Source organism: Crocodylus siamensis, chromosome 4 (assembly GCF_052110815.1).
Source record: "Crocodylus siamensis isolate JL-2025a chromosome 4, ASM5211081v1, whole genome shotgun sequence".
Taxonomy (NCBI): Eukaryota; Metazoa; Chordata; order Crocodylia; family Crocodylidae; genus Crocodylus; species Crocodylus siamensis.
In genome coordinates, this window is record NC_143398.1 from 129,206,555 (window position 1) to 129,228,399 (window position 21,845).

The following is a 21,845-nucleotide window of genomic DNA, read 5'->3' on the forward strand; positions in this document are numbered from 1 at the left end:
AGCCGTTACTTTATATAGAAAAACAGACTGTAATTAGACTATTTTGAATATTACTGTTTTATCCTATATCATATTGCCTTATCAAGTTGTTTTGCTAAGTTCTTAGAATTAATTACATCTTTTCTAAAAAAGAAAAAGAAAAGCGCACCCTTGTTATATTACCAGGTTTATCATTCTTCACATTCCTCCTATCCAGTCTGTAGTAGCATGACCAAAGTTCTGTAATATAGAAAGGTCTCTTGAGGTTTGGTGACATTCCAAATGATACTGTGCTAATGCCATGGCTGTTACACTAAGACAGGGTATGTTTTATAGTGATATTTCGCAGTTCTTTTCTGCTTTTCATGTGAAGATCTCAAAATACATTACAAATTAATTAGAAACTCCCCTGTGAAGTGGGTCTTGATTTACAAAGGGAAAACTGAAACTTCCCCAACTTAGCCCGTGTCACAAACAGATCCCACAGATCCTAAATCAAGATTTTTGATCAATGGCCAGCAATTTTGGGTGTCCATCATTTCAGAACGTGCTAAACAGGTGCCTTAAAGTATGGTTTCTGTATGGTTTCTGTACTGTGCCTATATGGACATCTGGAATCACTACAGGTTTCTGAAAGTCTTTGGCTTTGGTTCCAGTTCCCTGCTTTAGCTGCCTGAGAATTACTTTTAGTGTAATTTCAGGGATCTACCACTTCATCGGTATTAAACAACCAGAAGCTATCAAACTATTAAAAAGTCAGAAGTAAAAGCTGCTGATTGAAGAATGAGGCAAAGCTGACACCTTAGGAAATAGGATGGATGGATTTTAGTAGAGGTCACGTGAGCACAAAGATATCAGCAGCTCTTTGAAAACAGAGACAAAGTAGAAAAACTTGTCCCTCCACCACTTTCAGTGACACTAAGCTTCCTTTTGCTTAAATAAATTTGCTTCATCCTGGCATCAGCATCTGAAAAAGCAAGCCATTGCTTATGAAATCATATGATATCCATCTGATTTAGTTGGTCTATGAGGTGCAAATACAGCCCGAAGTCAAGCAGAAGGCAGGCTAATATGGCTAAATACGTCTCTCTATCCTTGAGAAGGACATGGCTTTGCAAAGATGTTTAGCTGAGTGTCAAAGATAGATTATTCATCACAGGACTTGTGGAAATAGGTACAAAGACTATGGGAAAGAAAAAGTAGGAATGGGGCCTTAGAGAAACTTTTGAGTCTCCAAATAACCTCAGATGGGGATTACTGCTCTGTAGCTGAGACCCATGATCTGATTTTACATAAAATCTCCTTTCTTATCTCCAAGTACAAACATTTATCTGAAAGCTGTACCAGAAATGCCACAAGAACTGTGTGTTGGAATTATGTTTCTGGTGGAGTTCAGAACAAAAGCATCTGGAGACACTTATATATGACAAACCTTGATTTTTTTTCCCCCCCTCTGGGCTTGTTTTTGTAGTTTGTAGTTAATTCCTATTGCAATCAGTTTACCTATTCTAATTTCAGAAAATGCACGACAGCAATAGCTTTAATTTTAAGTACCATAGTACAGTGAAACAAGTCCTTTATCGCTAACATGCATCTTTATGCAACTCGTATATGTCCAAATGGGAATGTTTAAATGGCTGCCTTAAATTAAAAAAAATGCAGAAATAAAATGTAATTAGAAGTGTTGATATATGTAGAGAGAGAACCTATAGACACAAGTCCGAGCTGTGAACTGTCAGAACTGGTAATAGCAAATCACAGCTGTGAAGCCAGCTTATTATTGAAAGTATCATTATGGCTATGGATTATTTTGCCATAGGAAGAGCAAAAGCTGTGAAACAAGTTTCATTTCCAGCAGCTAGCAATGAACAGTGAAATAGTCTTATATTCTTGAGTTTCCTAAAATGATGTTGCTGACATTTTATGCAATATCCTCTTCAGGTTTTATTGAAAATAAGTCTAGTGAATATATTTTTTTTAAATAAAAGAACAAGAAAGATTGAAATGAGAGTAGCCCTGTGACAGAATATAGTGATGAAAAGAGTTACTATTCACCTCAGTAGCTGCCACTTTAAGTCCAAGTACCTGTGACTCATTTAAGTTGCCTGTATTGTCAGGCTTTGTTCTTTCCAGATATGAAAATTTTCAGGGAAAAAACCCAGCCCTACATTTCCTGTTCAGAAGAGTCTTCCCTAAAGAAAAGCCCTTCTTCAGCAGGAAACACAGGTGGAGGTTTTTCATGCACATTAGAGTGGATGCAAACTCGGGTTCTCAAATCTAAATGCTTCTCACACTGGAAGGCTGCAAAGTGTTTGGATCCAGCTCTCTGGGCTGAAACTGATTTTATGATATTAAGCCTCAACTTAGCTGAGAGAGGTCACAATGCAGCTCCAAACATTCTGGACACTTACTGCCAAGGGCTGAACTCACTCCTCCTTTTTATTAATTGAAAGATCAGACAAAAAGATTACCTAAATGCAGCCCCTTGCCAAAGTAAAGTTCTCCCAGGTCTCTCTCTCCTTAAAAACTCTTCATGACCAAGGCAGACTCACTCTGTCTCCCAAAAGGGTAATCACATCTTTCAGAGGTAATGAAAGATCAGTGCACTTGTGTCTAGGAAGCACTGATCAGTCTGTGGTTTGTTGGAGGATTCTAACACCTGCTAAGAAGGTGAGGTAACAAGACAATTCTCCCCACCCCCCACAATTCAAAACTCAGAATACAGACTCAATCTTCCTAATGCTAAAGCTCCCTTTCTCATACCCAGCTTCCTTTTTATTCCTGGGGATGGTTGTTCCTTCCATGCACACCAGTTTGCAGATTGACCCAGGTGCTTTGAGGTTAAATAACTGGCATCATATTCTGTCTGGAAAGCTCTGGGTGAATTGGAGTGGGCTCTATGCTCAATGTGAACTTCATCGCAGTCAGAAGCAGTAGAGTCCAGCTGCTGCCATTCTGACTGTGAGCGTATGAAATTAAAACATAAATCATATAAGAGCTATAGTAAACAATGCATGTTGTGAAAGTGAAAGGACAGTTATAATTAGGGATCCTGGTTTTCTCTGATAAAAGAAAAAAGAAAGCAATTTCCGGATACAAATAGTAACCCCAAATCCACATTTTCCGATAATTAAAATGAAACACTACTATATATATATGAAACACCACTATATATTTATATATATATATAGTGGTGTTTCATTTTAATCACAGGAAAATGTGGATTTGGGGTTACTTGTTTTAATCCAGAAGTTGTTGGGTTTTTTTCTTGTCAGAGAAAACTAGGAGCACTGATTATAACTTTCCTTTCACTTTCACAACATGCAGTGTTTACTGTAGCTCTTATATGATTTATGTTTTAATTTCATTCGCTCACAGTCAGAATGGCAGCAGCTGGACTCTACTGCTTCTGACTGCCACAAAGTTCACATTGAGCATACAGCCCACTCCAGTTCACCCAGAGCTTTCCAGACAGAATATGGTGCCAGTTATTTAACCTAATATATATATATAAAATAAAATCAGTGTTTTGTTTTAATCATGGGAAAATGTGGATTTTGGGTTACTTTTTTAAATCTGGAAATCGGGGATTTTTTTAATCAGCGAAAACTGGGATCCCCTGGTTATAATCTATGTATATTCAGGAAGCTGAAGGACAAACAGAATGCTACACAGTCTCTGCAGTGTTATAATAAGACATACAAATGAACAAATACATTCATTAGCCTTTGAAAATATAGGAAACTGGTGCAGTTACAAAGTAAAGGAATTGTCATTTTCTTTTCTTTTTTTTTAGCAATTTACCATGTCAAAATATGTTATATTCAGCTTTACCTACATGAATGTCTAAAAATAATTAGGTTAGATTCTAAGTTGTTGTGCAGGTGAACAGAATTATTGGTACAACAGAGCTATATTATTGGTACAACAGAGCTACACCCATGGAGAACATAGCTTACTGGTACAACCTTCAGTGTTTGTCTTTTAGCACTTCCCAGTTTGCCTTTAGTAATATGACTTCAGTATTGGAAATATCTTCTATTGGGAAATATTGCAAGTACTAGGTAAGAAACACCCAGCTGTCTGTGGTATATGAGAAGTGTTTAAGTATGATCTGTTTTGAGAGAAAAATTGTTTTACATTATCTCTCTTTCTGTTATCTGTCTTAGCTTCCAGTATGAATTAGAAAGCCATCACCTTCTACCTCATTTACAGTAATAACAAATGCCATTAAAAATGAATGTGTCTGCATTAAGTGTGCATATCCACTCTAATGTACCATAAATTTTAATCACACTTCATTTCTTTTTTATATGGTTATATCCTAATGGCATCTTATGGTCTTTTAAAGTACACTTGTGTGTCATGCCAGTTCTCTGGCAAATACAGAAAGTGGGAATGAAAAATGGTCACCACTGAGGATTCATATTTACTCTGTGCTACTCAGCTGTCTGCTTGTGTCTTTCTGATCATTTTGAACTTATTTTCACTACACTAATGTAATAGATTGACTTCATATGGGAGAATAAACTCAGAAAATCCATATTTTAAATATGAGACACTAGAACAAGTCTGGGAGTGTGGGCTGTGCAAGAAGACTCAGTTGGTCCAAGAACTAGCATGTTAATTAGAGTGAGATTAACACAATATAAAAATGATTCACTTTACAATATGTTTTTCTTCCCTGCTCTAAGATCTGTTGTCACAAAAAAGCTATTTATGAACCAGGTTGTCATATTTTCTCCTTGTAATGCTGTCAACTTACTGACAATCTTTCTGACAAATAAATATTAGGCAATCAATGACACAATTTCTATCTTATGACAGCTGCTGCTTCAGATTGGACTGATGGTAGCTTGCTTCACATTGTCCTGACTGTTTTTTTCATTAGAAAATATACTTAACTTTGATCGCATTTAGTCTGTTGTCACAAAAGCTGCCCCTTTCCAGTGAAAATGTAAGCATTAGCTGCACTGTTTACTTAATTAAACATGCCCTAAGCTGCATTCTGTGTTTATATTTTGAAGAAGTTACAGTTGTGAAAAGAAGAAAAATAGATGGGTAACCCAATGTACCATAATTTTAGGCTTATTTCTCTGGTCCTGTGCTTTACAGGGGAGGAGGGGATGTTTTTATTTTTTGTTTTTTTTAAAGCAAGTATATTACTTCACATAGATAAAGAGGATCTGTGGCTAAGATACTGGACATGGACTTGAAAAAAGGGGTTCAGTTCCTGAATTCTTGTGTGAGCTTGTGGAATTGGTTTAATGCCTCAGTTTTCTACCTGTAATGTGAATTTTAATGAGTAACCTTTTACCCTTTTGCTGATGGACCCAGAGGGGGGCACTGCCAGGCCCAGGGTCAGTGATGACCTACTAAGGTAACTTCTGGTGGGTCAAGACATGTTCAAGTCACCAGGTCCTGATGATCTCCACCCCAGAGTGCTGAAGGAATTAGCAGAGGTCATTAAGGGACCCTGGCACAGCTTTACAAGCACTCATGGTCCTCTGGCGAGATGCTGGAGAATGGGAAAAGGGCCAATGTGGTCCCCATTTTCAAAAAAGGGAGGAAGGAGGACCCAGGAAACTACAGGCCTGTTAGTCTTACTTCAGCCCTGGTGAAGCTCTTTGAGAAAATCATCCAGGAGAACATCTGCAAGGGACCAGCAGGGAAGATTATGCTTAGGGTCAACCAACTTGGGTTCATTTGAGACAGGCCCTGTCAGACCAACCTGGTGGCCTTCTACGATCAGGTCACAAAATCCTTGGATGCAGGTGTTGTGGTGGACATAGTCTTTCTGAACTTTAGGAAGGCCTTCAACACTGTCTCTGACCCCATTCTCATTAAGAAATTAGGTGACTGTGGTGTCGATGCCTACACAATCAGTTGGGTCACAAATTGGCTGGAGGGCTGCACCCAGAGAGTGGTGATGGATGGATTTTTTTCAGCTTGGAGGGATATGGGCAGTGGGGTCCCCCAGGGCTCGGTCCTTGGGCTCGCACTGTTCAACATCTTCGCTAGTGACTTGGATGAGGGGGTGAAAAGCACCTTGTTCAAATTCATGGATGACACTAAAATGTGGGGAGAAGTGGGCACGCTGGAGGAGAGGGACAGGCTGCAACTAGATCTAGACAGGTTACAGGGGTGGGCAGATGAGAACAGGATGGGATTCAATACTGATCAGTGCCAGGTACTACACTTCAGGAGGAAGAACCAGCAGCATACCTTCAGGGTGAGGAACTCCCTTCCTGTCAGCACAGAGGCAGAAAAAGATCTTGGTGTCATTATTGATTTGAAAATGAACATAGGCCACTGATGTGAGGACGAGGTCAGGAAGGCTAACCGCACCTTGTCATGCATCCACAGATGCATCATGACCAGGTCCAAGGAGGTGATCCTCCACCTCTATGCAACACTGGTCAGGCTGCAGTTGAAGTACTGAATCCAGTTTTGGGTGCCGCACTTCAGGAGGGATGTGGACAGCATCAAGAGGGTTCAGAGGAGGGCCACTCACATGATCGGGGGCAGCAAGGCAGGCCCTACGAGCGGAGGTTACAGGAACTGAACCCATTCAGCCTTCACAAGAGAAGGCTGAGAGGGGATCTGGTGGCTACCTACAAACTGGCCAATGGGGACCAACAGGCAGTGGGAGAGTCCCTGTCCCCCCCCACCCCGAGCACTACTGGGAGTAACAAGGAATAACGGCCATAAGTTGACCGAGCATAGATTCAGGCTAGATATCAGGAAGCACTGCTTCACAGTCAGGGAAGCTAGGATCTGGAACCAACTTCCAAGGGCAGTGGTGCTCACTCCTACCCTGGGGGTCTTCAAAAGGAAGCTAGATAATCACCTACCCAGGGTTGTTTCACCCCAGCATTCTTTTCTGCCCATGACAGGGGGTTGGACCTCATGATCTGCACAGGTCCCTTCCAACCCTACCTACTGCGAAACTATGAAACCCTTTGTCTAGTCCTGATCTCTTACTTTGTGAGAAAAAGTGTGTGCACATGAAGATATGTGGGTGTAAGGCACTGAAGCCATGCATCAAATTCATATTTCTACAGCTTCATTAGACAGGACGTGTCATAAGAATGTGTGACAACTGGTTCCCACAACAGGTCCTATACTCCCAACTAAAGCATGGAATCATCCCCAGTGGCACCATTATGTATGACCAGGCACTGATTATTTGAAGCAAAGTAGTCTCACTATGGAAGCTATTATCATAGAATCATTAAGGTTGAATCATTAAGGTTGGAAGAGACCTCAGAAGGTCATCTAGTCCAACCTCCTGCTCAAATCAGGATCATCCCTAACTATCTCATCCCAGTCAAGGCTTTGTCTAACTGGGTCTTAAAAACCTCCAATGAAGGAGATTCCACAACTACTCTGGATAATCTGTTCCAGTACTTTTTTACCCTCTTCATGATGAAGTTTTTCCCAGTATCTAAGCTAACCTTACCTTGTTGCAACTTGAGACAGTTGCTCCTTGTCCTGTCATGTGCCCCCAGTGAGAACAGGCTAGCTCCATCCTTTTGGAACCACCCTTCAGGTAGTTGAAGCTTTTAAATCCTCTCTCAGTCATCATAGTTGTTAGGGGCTTGAAGGGACCATACAGATTATCAGGTCCAGCCCCACTACATGTGGGCAGGAAAGACTGCTGGGGTCAAATTGTAGCAAACCCCCCAATTTTTCCTTTTCTTTATTTTAAAATGCATTCCCTCCCCTTCCCCAACCATTTCTGACTTCTTCCATCCCTCTCTATTCCTTACAGATAAGTATAAGTGAGCTCAAACGTAAGATAAACTTTAAACATTTTTATTTTGGTAGCAAGTTTTTGGTTTTGTATCCACTGCTTTATATTGTATTATTATTAGGTTTGTATTGATTTTTACAGTTGTATATTGTATTATTATCATTTTTGTATTGATTTTTATTGTTTCATATGGATATTGTATGGTTTAGGCCTGTGTTTGTAAGTGAACCAAAGTCATGTCAAGTTTCCATTTTGTATGTCGAGTCTCCATCTTGTGTCCTCTGCCCAGGCATCCCCTGTGTGTCGCAACTGTATGAGTCACATATCCCTCCCATGTAAATTGGTTCCCCGATGAATGAGAGTGATTGGAAATGACTGAAATACAATGGTAGCAGACCTCTACTGAATGGCCTCTAATGACTGGGCCATCACCTCGCATTGATTCATCCAGGAACCATGGACCTCACCCAGGAGCGGAGACAAAACCAGCATTTGAAAGACAAAAGACTCTGCAGAACCAGCAGCTCGACCATTGTACCCCACCATTACAGACACCCGAAATTGAACATCTCTGCATGGACCACACATGATCAGTATGTCAGGGGCTCACCCTTGCCTGGGCATGTCTCCTGTCACTAGGGTCACACATGGTCTGCCCCTATAAAAAGGGGCAGTGAAGACAGACCCAGTGGGAATGCCATTTCCGTCTGGACCAGACCAGCTTCACGTAACCTATCCACCCCAGAGGCCCTGCTGGCAACCCCCTCTGGACAACACCGAGCTGAAGGAGACCCCAACTGGCCATTGAGGATCAACTTGCAGCCTGGGATAGTGTAACAGGGAGGGGTCCTAAGGGTGGCTGTGAACTCCCCTAACACCCCCTCCCATGCCAAGGTGATATTAAAATCACCCTCACAATCTCGCCCATCACATCTTCGATGTTAACAGTTTAAGGGAGGCTGCCCTTAGTTCTCTCTGACATGGTGCCCTGATATATCCCAGTCTTAGTTCTCTTTTGGGTAACTTGGTGCACCCCAGCCTTATGGGCTATGTGAGGCTCCAACCACCCCTGTACCACGCTCGAAGCCTCGCAGATGTACCAGTCAATTTCCCTTTCCGTGCCCCCATAGGTGCTCTCTGGGCTTCTCTCACAGCCTGTGCCCTCACTGGTGTTCTCTGGCTTCTTTCGCAACTGCCTGCACTGGGGCTTCTCTTACAACTGCTCACACTGAGGCTGGAGTCAATGCACCCCTGAATGTTGTGCCCTCTCTGGCACCAGGGTCCCCACACTACTGTGGAGCCCCTATGAGGCCTCCTACAACCCCTAATAGCCTCACCCAGTCCTCCAGTCTTATAAAATTACAAACAGAAGCAATACCACCAGCCAATCGGCTGTAGCGCAAATCTAAGCCTCCTGGCTATAACATAAAGCTAAACCATACGGTCAGAACAACATTCAATCCCTACTGGGAAATCCTCCAGCCCATGGCAGCAACCAGGGGATGCTCATGCAGTCTAGCTTCTCCTCTCTCTCTGTACACTGGCCAAGCCCCCCATCCCTGGCCCCCAGAAGGGAACTGCCCTCCTGGCCTGGCCTTCCTGGCCTGGCCTGGCCTGGGCTTAAGAAGTGCCAAGCCCTGCCCCTTCCTGTCAGCTGGTTTTCACTGGTTGTCCTAGCAACGAACACCTGTGCTGCCCTGGTGACTGGCAGCTGAGCCTCCCCCTTCTCCACCAGGGGTCTCTCCTGAGCCATTTCTGCTTTTAGGCGGAGGGCACCTAAGTGTTCTGTGACTGATAAGTAGATATTACCTGCACACCTCCTCCTACAATTTGGACTCTCTCTCTCTCCTCCTTGACTTCAGTGGACTTCAGCCCCTGCACCAAGCCTCTTTAACCCCTGTTGCCATTATGTGTACATGCATGTGTGTGTGTGTGGGTGCAAGGGAACCAATTTGACATTGTGTCACCATCTATCCTGTTCAATAAAAGTACTGTCATTTGCAACCCTGAGTTGGGTCATGTTTTACTGAATCCCAGTCCCTTCCCCATCTTAAATTCCATCCTCATTCTCTCTCTCTGCCCTAGTCCCCACCCTCTCTGCTAGTTTCCCAATCTCCTCCCAATTCCATCTCCCCTTTTCTGCCAACTCTCAGCTTCCCTTGCTCCTACTGCTTTTTCCATGTGACTTTCTGCTGCTTTTCTCTGCTTTCCTGCTGCCCTGCCACTTTTCCTGTGATTTTCTGCTGTCCTCAGGCTTCCCCAGCACCTTCTGGGGAAGATTATCACCTCCCCCCCAGCTTCCTAGCTCCTCTTAGCTGTCCTGCAGTTTTCTCCAGCTTCCAGCACCTACTGCAACTTCTCTAGCTGCCCCAGAGCCATCTTCTGGCTCCCCACATCCAGAGCCCCTCTTTAACACCCACACTTTCCCTTAGTCCCATTTTTTCCCTCTCCCTACCTACTTTTTCAGCTCCCCTGTAGCTCTACTCCAGTCTGGCACTGCTTCCCTGTTCTGCACGCTTTGGGTATTGTCTTTTAATCAATTAATGTAAAGTTACTCTAGAGCCTCAGTTCTTCAGCCCAGGCTCCTCTAGTCTACTGGTTCTAATCCCGGTCGTGGTGACTTTAATTTCCAGCAACTTTCACTCCCTACACTTCTACTTTCTTACTTTAACCTTTCCCCAGGTATCCCAAGTACATACATATCACAATACCCAACTTAGGACCTCACTTGTGTGTATGTATAGGTGGGTGGTATGCCTATAAATTAGTGAATACATACATATATATAGATAGATAGATATCATTGTGTGTGTGTGTGGTATATAAATTAGTAATCCACGTATGTGTATCGGATGTGCAGGTGTTGGTAACCTGTAACTTATTCTGTCTAAATTTGGTGTGTGTAGCGTGTATGGGCTTAAACTGGTGATAGGCGTGCATGAACCTAGACTATTTTGAATGTGTGTGTATCTGAGCTGCTAGTGTGAGTGTGTATGCCTAGTACAAATGCATGCACCTAGCGTATGTGTGCTTAATTGATTTTTATGTGTTCATGTGCACCACACCCTCCTGTCTAACAGCATAATATTGAGATCCTGAGCGTTGGCCCGACCCCTCAGGGCAACAATCTGTGGTATTATAAAGGATTTTTATCATCTGGTCCTACCATGTAGTGCAAAGTTTCTGAACCTTTTCCACTTAGTAAGAAGGGAATTGGGGAGTGAGCATGAGCCCCAAGCTCTGGCCCCTGATATAGTCATTTCCCTGTTTAATTAATGTTACTTGAAATGTGGGTGTAAATTTAAATTTTCCATGCAGCATAAGGTATTGATCAGTACTGGGGGATTAGATATCATGTCAGATAGTTCATTAAACTATTGATCTGCAGGAACCCTTCTGCTCCTACCCTATGTTCGCAATAAACTAAAACGAAATCCTTTCTTATAAGGTCAGATAATCATCAAGCCAACATACAAAAACCAGCCAACCTCCTATCAACCTGAAAATTTCATCTTAAATACTGATCTCTTTGACTTTACATCTGTTGGCATGTTGGGAGTTCAGGTATGGTGCATCTGAAGTCTTTCTTAAATGCACTTTTCTGCTTACATATGGTTTGAATCAAGCTTAAATGTACTGCATTTACTAGAATACAAGATGAGGTTCCCCCCTTTAGTCCTCTTTCCCCTCCCCCAAGATGGTACCAAAAATGCTGATAATGTATCACAAGAACAGGTTAGTACAGCTCATCTGAATAAAATATATGGTAGTGCCCATAGAGTACAGACCGCCTCAGAGTCGATTTTTTAAAAAGGAATCATGAGCCACTACATTGAATACATTTTGACTTCCTCTTCACTCCCATAGCTGAGCTGAGGCTTTCTTTCCCATTTTCAGAGCCCCCTCCCAACCCTGCAGGACAACCTACCCAGCATGGCCCCATTAGGGTGAAAGGGACAGGGAGAAGGGTTGATTCCTCCCTCCTCCCTTCCCTGCAGCCAGCTCCAGGGGCCACCACTGCAGCCCCCTCCCCTCTGCTCCTGGGCAGACTGGTTGACCCCAGCTGCAGTGGGGGAAGGAGGGAAGAATTAACCCCCTCCCTGCCCACTTTGTCTTAATGGAGCCATGCCAGTCACTGTCTCTGTTGGGGCTAGTCCCTGCTCGAGCTAGAGAGCAGAGGGGCGGGATCAGCTCTGCTGTGCAGCAGAGAGCCCTGCCTAGCCCAGAGAGCATGCCAGGATGCTGGGGGTCTCTGGTTTATCTCAAACCAGCAAGTAGTCTGGGACAGACATTCCATATAAACCAGTTTGAGCCAAATAAGTTGAGTCTGATACTACATTTAACCAGGTTTATCTCAAACCAGTTTCAGCCATTTTCCAACTGGTTTATGTGCACTGAATGTCTGTTCTGTTACAGGTTTAAATCAGTTTCTGATCATTTAAACTGGTTTATGTGTAATGTCTTTCCCTAGCCAAAATGCTTTGGTACTCTAACATTGAGTTTGTTTCCATTTTGTTTTGGTTTCTTTTCCCCCTGTGAGTAGTTTTTCTGGAATGGATTTTTTGCCAGTAGCACTGTAATGTTTTATTAACAAATGCAACAAAACTTAATGTGTTATATCAAGGGACTTACTCAAAGCGAAATTGGATTTCATACACTAAAATGATGGACACAATAATAAAGGAATCTGTAAAAGAAGTTAGAGGAGATGATTTTCACATACATATAAAAAATATATTGGCATTTAAAGGACAGAATTCTGTCCTCAGCTTTGTATGTGTGCAATATGCAGTTACTTTTATGGAAGCCACGTGTGTCTGATTAAGTGCTTGTGACAGGGGGCTGTCACAAGGCTGGTGTAATCATTGCCCCACAAATCTGTCTAGGGCAGTCCACCCATCTGCCTCACTTGCCACACCTTTGATGCATCTAATTAGTTGTTTACAAGGCAGGAGGCTGCCCATTTAATGCCCTATGTCAAAGGTGTAATACACTGGTCAAAACCTCCTCTGTCCCATCCCTTGCAGACGGCATCACTGTGTGGCTCCAGCCCCATGGTGGACCTCCTCCTCTGCCTGCCTGGCATTCAGACCCCACCTGGATCCCTCCTCCTCAGGCAGTCTACTCTGTCCTTGTTCTGGGCTGCCAACTCCTTGAACCCTTCTCCCTCTTGTCAGTGACCACCATTGGGACCTTTGGTCACACAGGTTCTGGCTTCACCTCTAGGCCAGTTGGAACCCCAGGCCCCTGGTTCTTGGAGTCCCTCATGGTGGGTGCTCTGGCCCTTTGACCTTTCTGGTCCTGGCCCCATCATTGACCATTCAAGGGTTTCTCTGGTCAGGTTACTGAGCCACTCACCCTCTCTCTCACACTTGGGTCCACTATTTCAGGCCCCTCCAAGCCCAGCTCACCCAATTTCTAGGCCAGCCTATGTGCAGCCCTTCAGGTCCATCCATGTAAACAGTACTCTACACAGCCTTCTCACATGCTCTCATTGGGCCCACTACACTGCCCCCTCATTGGAGCTCTCAACCTTGCATCCCTTGGGTCTCAGGTCTCTGAGGGGACAGGTCTCAGGACTCTTGCATGTCCCCTCTATGGGATAACCCACGAGGTTGTGGGGGCTGAGGTTTTATGATGCCCCAACCTTGCCTTTCACTAGAGAGGCACAGATGTGACATTTCCTGGGGACCATCCTGCCACACCACCCAACCTTAGCAGGATGTAGTTTTAAGTCATTTCCCAGAACCAGGAACCTCTTTCATCCCCATAGTTCCTACCCTGAACCACCATTTCTGGGAACAGCAGCTCCAGCCGGGTGATGTTATTCCAGTGGCATCCCTACAGCAACTTCCTGCTCAGCTGAGGGTCTGGATTTATACTCAGGCTGCTCAGCCCCATTCTCCAATCCAGGAGCAATCCCACAGTCATGTGACTGCCTTGTAAAGCTGTACCACACCTGTTGTCTGCACCACAGCCTGCTTAAGCCTCTTAAAGTGGCAGGCACCAAAGGTGCCCTGTCACAGGGCTAAATCTGACAAGAGGTCTTTTGTGCCTCATAAATAAGCAAAAGCAATAGCATTGATTTCCAACACATCACCTTTTCCATTCTTTCATCTGCCCATTATTAGATAAAGCACAGTTGAAGAAAGTCAAAGAAAAAAATCCAGTCTCTAAGTTGCTTTCTTTTTAAATATTCCTAAAAAGTGATAGGAAAATGTTCTTTTTCCCTTCAGAGTTGTTGTTTTTGTTTTGTTTGTTTGATTGTTTGTTTTTTGGGGGGGTTGACAAACAGTGGCTATGGCCAGTTTCATCTCTTACAAGTTTAATAAGATTTATTAATCTTATTCATTTTTATTGATTAGCCCTCTTATTCAGTCTTGAAAGATTTTTATTTGCTTTCCCTCAGACTAGTATATCTTCCTCTAATGTAGGAAGCATTTCTCAAAGAAAAAGCAGAAAATAGTTTTGATATTGTACTATGTTCTATATTTGGTGTCCTCCACTAAGGACATATTGCCTTGGTGTGATTTCATCAGTAAAGAATCAAAGTGCAGTCATCCACATAGTTGGGCTATTCTCCCAGTACAAAAAGAGTATGCAGCCATTCAAAAAATGTCTTGCAGGAGAGGACTGGCTCTTCCACAAGAATATGCATGAGGAAGATCTCCCTTCTTGTGATCTAACTTAAAACAGCTGTATACTTCATGTGCCTCATATCCCACAGTGTTCTCCTGTCCTCTGCCCCCCTCCAAAGGAAACAGGAGGGAGAGCACTGGCTTCCTAATAGGAGACCCCTGGGTGGGCTATGGGGACCCTGCACTGAAAAATCCCACCTTTTCCACCAATCAGCCAACTGGCGGGGGGGGGGAGGGCTCTCTCCTGTGGACCCTTCTCAAAGGGGTTCCTGCCATGGCAGAACACCCCCATCTCAACTTCACTACTCTTTGCTGACTGGAATATTGCAGTGTGAGTCAGGCTACCATGTTGGCTACAGCAGAATGCAAGCTACCATTCTGCTACAGCAAAATGCTTCTCCCCCAGCTGCACTCCTCCAGGTTGGCCCAGGGAAGTGCAAGGGTCAGGGTCTATTTTCCCTTAGTGGAAAGCAAGAGGGGTCCTGCCTTGGGAGAATGCCCCACCTTGTCCCTCCAGTCAGCTGATTGATGGGATTAGGGGTGGGGTGTGGCTTTCTCCCAGGGCTCAAATCCTCTCTGGGCTGCCAATACATAATTGTCAACCTTTCCCCTTCCCAGGCAGGGGAGAGGGCAGGTTGTGAATTAATGGGCTCCCCTAAGGGCAGGGGTGACTCTTGATAGAGCACTTACCTGTGAAGCTTTCCATGCAGGGGGCTGGAATGCATGTATGCCCACATAGCAGACACAAGGGATAGGCAGAGAGGTTACTTGGGGGATAAGACTTGCAAACAACAGCTAAGCAGCCACAGGGCAAGCAGGCAGGTCCTCAGGTCAGGATGAATACACCTGTCAGCTGCTGAGTCATTTGACTGGAAGGGGGCAGCACTTAGCTTGTATACAAGAACATGGCCTGAGCCTACTCAGTCTGGCCTTCAAGGCTACAAGGGAAAGAGCTCCAGAACAGGAGTTGCCAGAAGAGCTCCTAGCTGGCACCAGTGCTATCTTGGGGGAGGCAAATAGAGAGAGGGGCTGGGGACCCCAGAGAGAGACTGGATTTGAGTCTTATAGGTTGGTCGCCTAGGAAAGGACTACAGCTGAACACAACTCAAGAGAGCCCAAAGGAGAGAGAGCCAAAGCAGGGTCAGTGCCCAGAGCAGGGTGGAGATAGGGCCAAGGGGCCCATAACTAAAGGATAATTAAGATAAAAGCTGGTGTCTAGAAGCCTGATGCAGTACATTGGGCCTGGGCTAGAAGGCCCAGCTACAGAAAAGGAGCAGAGGCTGAAAATGTGTCCCACTTTATTGCAGCAGATGTCTACATGTTCATGGCAGGAGAATATGAGCAGGCCAGAGCCACCCTCACTCTCTTATGTCCCTAGACAAGTTTGCTTCAGGTTTGGGAGGGCTCAGTTCTGTGTGCCCTGGGAATTCCTATGCAGGAGTGGGCTCCTCAAGCCTCAGGAGCACCTGCCTGGCTTTCCTTACTTCAAGAAACATGCTCTGGGATCTCTGGGGTGTGTCTAAAAGCAGGAAAAGTCAGGGTTCCCTGCTTCTAGAGATACTTCCACGGCAGTCTCTGAGGTATGTCTCTAGAAGTGAGGAAAGGTTTTCCCTACTTCCAGAGATGCACTCAGGCAAATGCCTGGGATGCATCTAGAAGCAGGAAACCCTGACTTTCTCTACATCCAGACATGTGTCCCAGAGATTGTCTAGAGCATGTCTCTGGAAGTGAGGAACCCCAGCTTTTCCCCTTCTATCCCATATATCACCCCGTACATTGCCAGGTTCACACAGTGGCATGGGGGCAGGGTGACAGGGTCAGCCACCCCAGGTGCTGATGAGAAGGGAACACATCCTGGAACAGTTGATGTGCTTCATTCAGAAGTATTTACTTCTAACCCAAGAGGGAATTATGACTCAAATAGTGGTCATCCATGGAGACATTGTGAGCTGCTGTCTGTTTCCCAACAAGCAGAAGTAAATCTATAGAACAGGAAATAGCAATGAAGTTTTTGATGTTGCAGCTTCTGTATAGGCCATTATAACTTTACCATTGTGATAACGAATCTTAAAGGTTGTTGAAAAATCTGGGAAGAAGGCGATAATCTATTGAAGAATCACAGGGCAAAGTTACATGTTACATTTAGACCATACTAAATCTGTGGAATGTTAAGTGGTCTAAAAGTTAAAATGTGCTGTGAGCAGTCGCATGTTAAGGGTTAATATTTTTCTTCCATGTGTGAGAGAGCCCATGCCAGATCCAGAAGCAGCTACCCTAGACCTACAGCCCCAAAGGACCCGGCTGAAACCCTTCATACTCAGCTGTTTCCGGGGAGGAGCTGGGAACTCAAACCGCCGCATAAGGAGGAGCCTGGAGAAGGCAGGAGGGAAGAGCGCAGGACCGGAAGTGAAGGAGCCGGGTTGAACAACGCTGGAGGAATCTGTGAGAGCCATGTGGAGGGCTGGCAGGAGGCTCCTACAGAGAGGGAACCCCCGAGAGAAGCTCTAGAGGAAGATACCAGTGGACTGGGCGAGGGTGTAGGGGTGGTGAAGCCCTCAGCATCATAGGACAGCGGATGACAACCAGACGGAACTACACATCTAGGTACTGTACATACTCCTATAAACACCAAAAGTTGTGGCAGGCGAGAGTGTGGGTGTGCGGATCTCCGTCTAAGACTCATCCCTCGTTTCAGCCGGCGGGTTGAGGTCCTATGAAAACACACATCTAGATCAGCTGTCTATATGTGTGTATAGCTCTCAGGAGGACGAGAAAACAAAGGAAAAGGTCGCAAGAACGCTTAAAAGGGTGAGCTACCCAGTTGGCCACTTGACAGTGGTGCAGTGGCTGGGAATTTATGGCAGCGGACTTCCAGAAGGGTGCAGGATTGAGCACCAACCAATATTTGCAGGGCCAGACACCCTACAACAGACTTTAAATCTGATAGCGCAGGTACTGCAGCAGCAACAACAGCAGGCCACAAGGCAGAAGGCTATAGAGGAGCACCTAATACAACATCAGGTGTGGACACAAAGGATTAAGATACCCAAAATGACCAAACAGGATGACCCAGAAGCATTCTTAGAAGTATTTGAGAGAGCAGCAATAGCAGCTGGGTTGGAGGAGGCTAGATGGGCAGGACAATTGGGAGTCCTCTTGATTGGACAGGCCCAGGTGGCCACCTGTAGGCCTAGCAGGGTGAGCCAGCTAGATGCCCAGGATTACAACAAAGTAAAAGGAGATATATTAAAAAGACTTAACATAACGCCAGAGAGGCACCGCCAAGCATTTAGAGGCGGAAAGATAAAGGAAGAAAGGGTACCTCAACTTTTGTGGCAAAATTTGACAGACCTCTTAAATAAGTGGCTTAAACCTGAAACCGCTACCAAAGATGACATATGTGACCAAATACTGTTAGAACAGTTTATAACAGACATGGAGGAGGGCACCCAGAGATGGGTAATGTGCCACTGCCCTAAGTCTTCCCGTGAAGCCCTGCAACTGGCAGAAAACTTTGACATGGCTCAAGGAGTGACCCATCGGGATCAAGGCATGTGAGGAATGAGGTATATGCGGGAGGCAGACCGAAAAGGTGAGAGAGAGGGCAGAGAAACCCAGAAAGGAAGCCCAGCCAGACCAATCTGTTTTAATTGTGGTAGGCAGGGCCATATAGCTCCAGAGTGTTCCCGAAGCCCATGGGTGACTCCAAGATGAAGAGAAGTCCAAGTAGAACACACTGACCTTCGAGATGGATGTAGAGAAGGACATGAAATGGAGATGATGGATCACAGCATAGGGGACAGCTTAGTAGGAAAAGTGCAACCCTTACCCCGGGTGATTGTGTGGGTGGAAGTCTGGCTGGTACAAGCCATAGTTGATACTAGATGTGCTCAATCCATTGTCTGACCGTTGCTGATATCACAGAAACAAACACCAAGGTATGCCGATGTGAAGATGGTTTGCCTCCACAAGCAGAAAGCCTATTATGAAAGATGATTATTACACTTACAGGTGAAGGGGGTTAGCAGAAGGATCCCAGTGGGTTAGAGGAAGAAATTTTATACCCCATGATATTGGGTCAGGACTGGCCAGAAATTTACGAAATAATAGCCTCACTCCGCAGCCCCAAGGACACTAAAGAGGGACTAGTAGGGATCAACCTAGGAAGATACGAGGAACTGGATGTAGAAAGGCTTGCCAGCAGCAGGGAATTCCGAGAAGCTCAGCAGAATGATGAGGAACTTCGGGCGTTGCAGGAAGCCGACCAGGGGAAACAAGACCAACAGTAACCCACCCCAGTCAAGGTAAGCCAGTGCCACAGTGTGAGGTGCATAACGGGTTGATGTATAGAATTAGGAGGGGTAAAGCTAAAGGGGAGGAGGTTGCCCAGTTAATTAGCGGGTGCCTGCAGGACAGGTGTGGGGGTCCCCAGTCCCTGCCCCCCCAGGCCTTGCTGGGCAGCTCCCGCAGGCCAGGGGGTTGGGGGACGCCAGCCCCCCCGTGGGCTCTGTCTGGGTGGAGGCCTCAGACAAGCCCTGGGAAGGCCGCACTCCCTGGGCAGGGGCCCTGGTAGCACTCCGTGTCGAGACCATCATAGGAGTTGCTTCCTGTTTCTAGCTGGATGCAGTGCCTCTGCCCCGAGTTTGCAGAAGTCACCCTCTGGGCCCTTCCTGCTCACCCTCCGGCATGAACGCCGACGCAAACACCAGCACGCTCTTACAGAACGCACCTGTTTGCACGCTCTGTTCACGTGGTTTGGAAGCATGGCTACTGGCTCAGCTAAGAGGGATCTGGGGGGCTTCCCCTCCGGATCCGGCTCAGCTGCATCGGTCTCTCCACCCCACTTACCTGCTCCTGGCTCCTGAGTGCAGGGAGCTACGTCAAACCATGGCTTTTAAAGGCCGCGGTTTGAATTTCCTGCCGCTGCTCTACCCACCAATCAGGCGCTCCGGTTCACTGGAAGTGCTTGCTGGCGATCCCGCCCTCCTGCACTCCTCCGCTGGGGGGGCCTGGCGCCTCCAGAGCCTGCTCCCGGAGGGTTAACCCCAGGGTGCTCCCTGGCTCGGGGGGACAGCCCCCCCTAGCCCTCGCCTGTTTGCACGCTCTGTTCGCGCGGCTCCCTACCAGCTCAGCTGCGTCGGTCCCTCCGCCCCACTTACCTTAGGGGGATCAGCTGCTGCTGACCCTGCTGCTGCTCCATTTGCCTCTGCTGCCGCTGCTGCTCTCGCCTCTGCTCCTGGTCCGGTAAGGGGGCACACATGTGTGTAAGACACACGTGTGCCTGTGTCCTTCCTCTGCCCGCTGCTCCTGGCTCCCAAATTTTAAGATAAAATTGTTACCCAAGAGGGTCATATAGTGCGAGAGAAATGGAGAAGGATCTCGTGTCATAGGTATCAACCGATCAAAGAAGAAATAAGAACGATGTTAGCCCAAGGGATCATCATTCCATATCATAGCTCTTGGTGTAGTCCATTGGTAGTGGTGCTGAAACCCAATGGAACCTTGTGACTATGCATAGATTTTCGCAAGTTAAACGCCCTGACTCAATTCGATGTATTTCCCATGCCACAAGTAAGCAAGTTAGTGGAACATATAGGCCAGGCACGGTTCATATCCAGTATAGAGCTATCAAAAGGTTAATGGAAGGTGCCCTTGAGAACTGAAGACCAACCCAAGACCGCCTTTGGTACCCCATAGAGTCTTTTTGAATTTAAAAGAATGCCGTTTGGACTTAATGGAGCAGTGGCCACCTTTCAGAGACTAATTGATTGAGTGCTCGCTCCACACCAAGGTTAAGCATTGTCATATATCAAAGACATTGTGATCAAACAGTCCTGGGAATAACACCTGAAGGCGTTAAGAGCCATCTTAATGGAACTCAGGCAAGTAGGACTATGTCAAACCCAAAGAAGTGTGCCTTGGGGAAGAGGGAAATTAAATATTTAGGGTTCCTAGTAGGGCAAGGGCGCGTGAGACCCCTGGCAGATAAAGTGTGGGTCATTAAAGAGTATCATGCCCCTCAGAACAAGAAACAGATGAGAGCATTTTTAGGCCTCGCAGGTTATTACAGAAGGTTTATCCCCATATTTGCTGAAACAGCAACACCCTTAATTGCAGCCATTAAGGGTAGGAAATCATATCACCTTGAATAGAACGTGGTTTGGCAGAAGGCCTTTGAAGATCTCAAACAGGCATTGTGTCAAGATGTAATACTCCATACCCCCAACTGCCCTTCACCATCCAGACCAATGTGCCGGCATTTGCGCTGGGAGCAGTTTTATCTCAGGAAGTGGAAGGTGTGGAGCGACCTGTGACATATGCTAGTCGGAAACTGAACGAGCAAGAAAAAAGGTAGTCCATGGTAGAACGAGAACGTTTTCCTATCCATATGGGGGGGTGGACTATTTTCGTTATTACTTCCTAGGTCATGAGTTCAAATTGATAACTGATCATGCCCCTTTGAGATGGTTGAACACCGCAAAAATGGATAACGCTCGCATTATGCAGTGGGCGTTAGCTCTCCAATCTTTCTGATTCTGCATTGTGTACAAGCCAGGGAAGATGAATGCGGTGGCTAATTTCTTATCTCAATGTGAGGAAGACAGCCCGACTAGAATACAGGAAGAAGAGGAGGGGAAAGAGGCCAATGCACCGAAACAGAATCAAGTCAGACCTAGACAGGTTACAAGGGTGGGCGGACAAGAATACGATGGGTTTCAACACAGAAAAGTGCAAGGTGATGCACCTTGGGAGGAACAACCAGCACCATACCTACAGGTTAGGGAACTCCCCTCTTGTCAGCACGGAGGCGGAAAAGGATCTGGGGGTCATCATTGACTCCAAGATGAACATGGGCCGGCAGTGTGGAGAGGCAGTTATAGGAAGGTCAACTGCACCTTGTCATGCATCCACAGATGCATCTCGAGCAGGTCCAAAGAGGTGATCCTCCCCCTCTATGCAGCACTGGTCAGGCCGCAGCTGGAGTACTGTGTCCAGTTTTGGGCGCCACACTTAAAGAGGGATGTCGACAGCATGGAGAGGGTCCAGAGGAGGGCCACTCACATGATCAGGGGACAACAGGGCAGGCCCTATGAGGAGAGGCTATGGGACCTGAACTTGTTCAGCCTCCAAAAGAGAAGGCTGAGGGGGGATCTAGTGGCCTGTTATAAACTAGTCAGGGGGTATCAGCAGGCATTGGGGGAGTCACTGTTCCCCTGAGCACCGTCAGGAGTGACCAGGAAAAATGGTCACAAGCTGGCAGAGGGTAGGTTTAGGTTAGATATCAGGAGGCGCTACTTCACAGTCAGGGCAGCTAGGGTCTGGAATCAACTTCCAAGAGAAGTGGTGCAGGCTTCTACCCTGGGGGTGTTTAAGAGGAGGTTAGATGCACATCTTGCTGGGGTCGTTTGACCCCAGGATTCTTTCCTGCCATGGCAGGGGGTCAGACTAGATGATCTGCTCAGGTCCCTTCT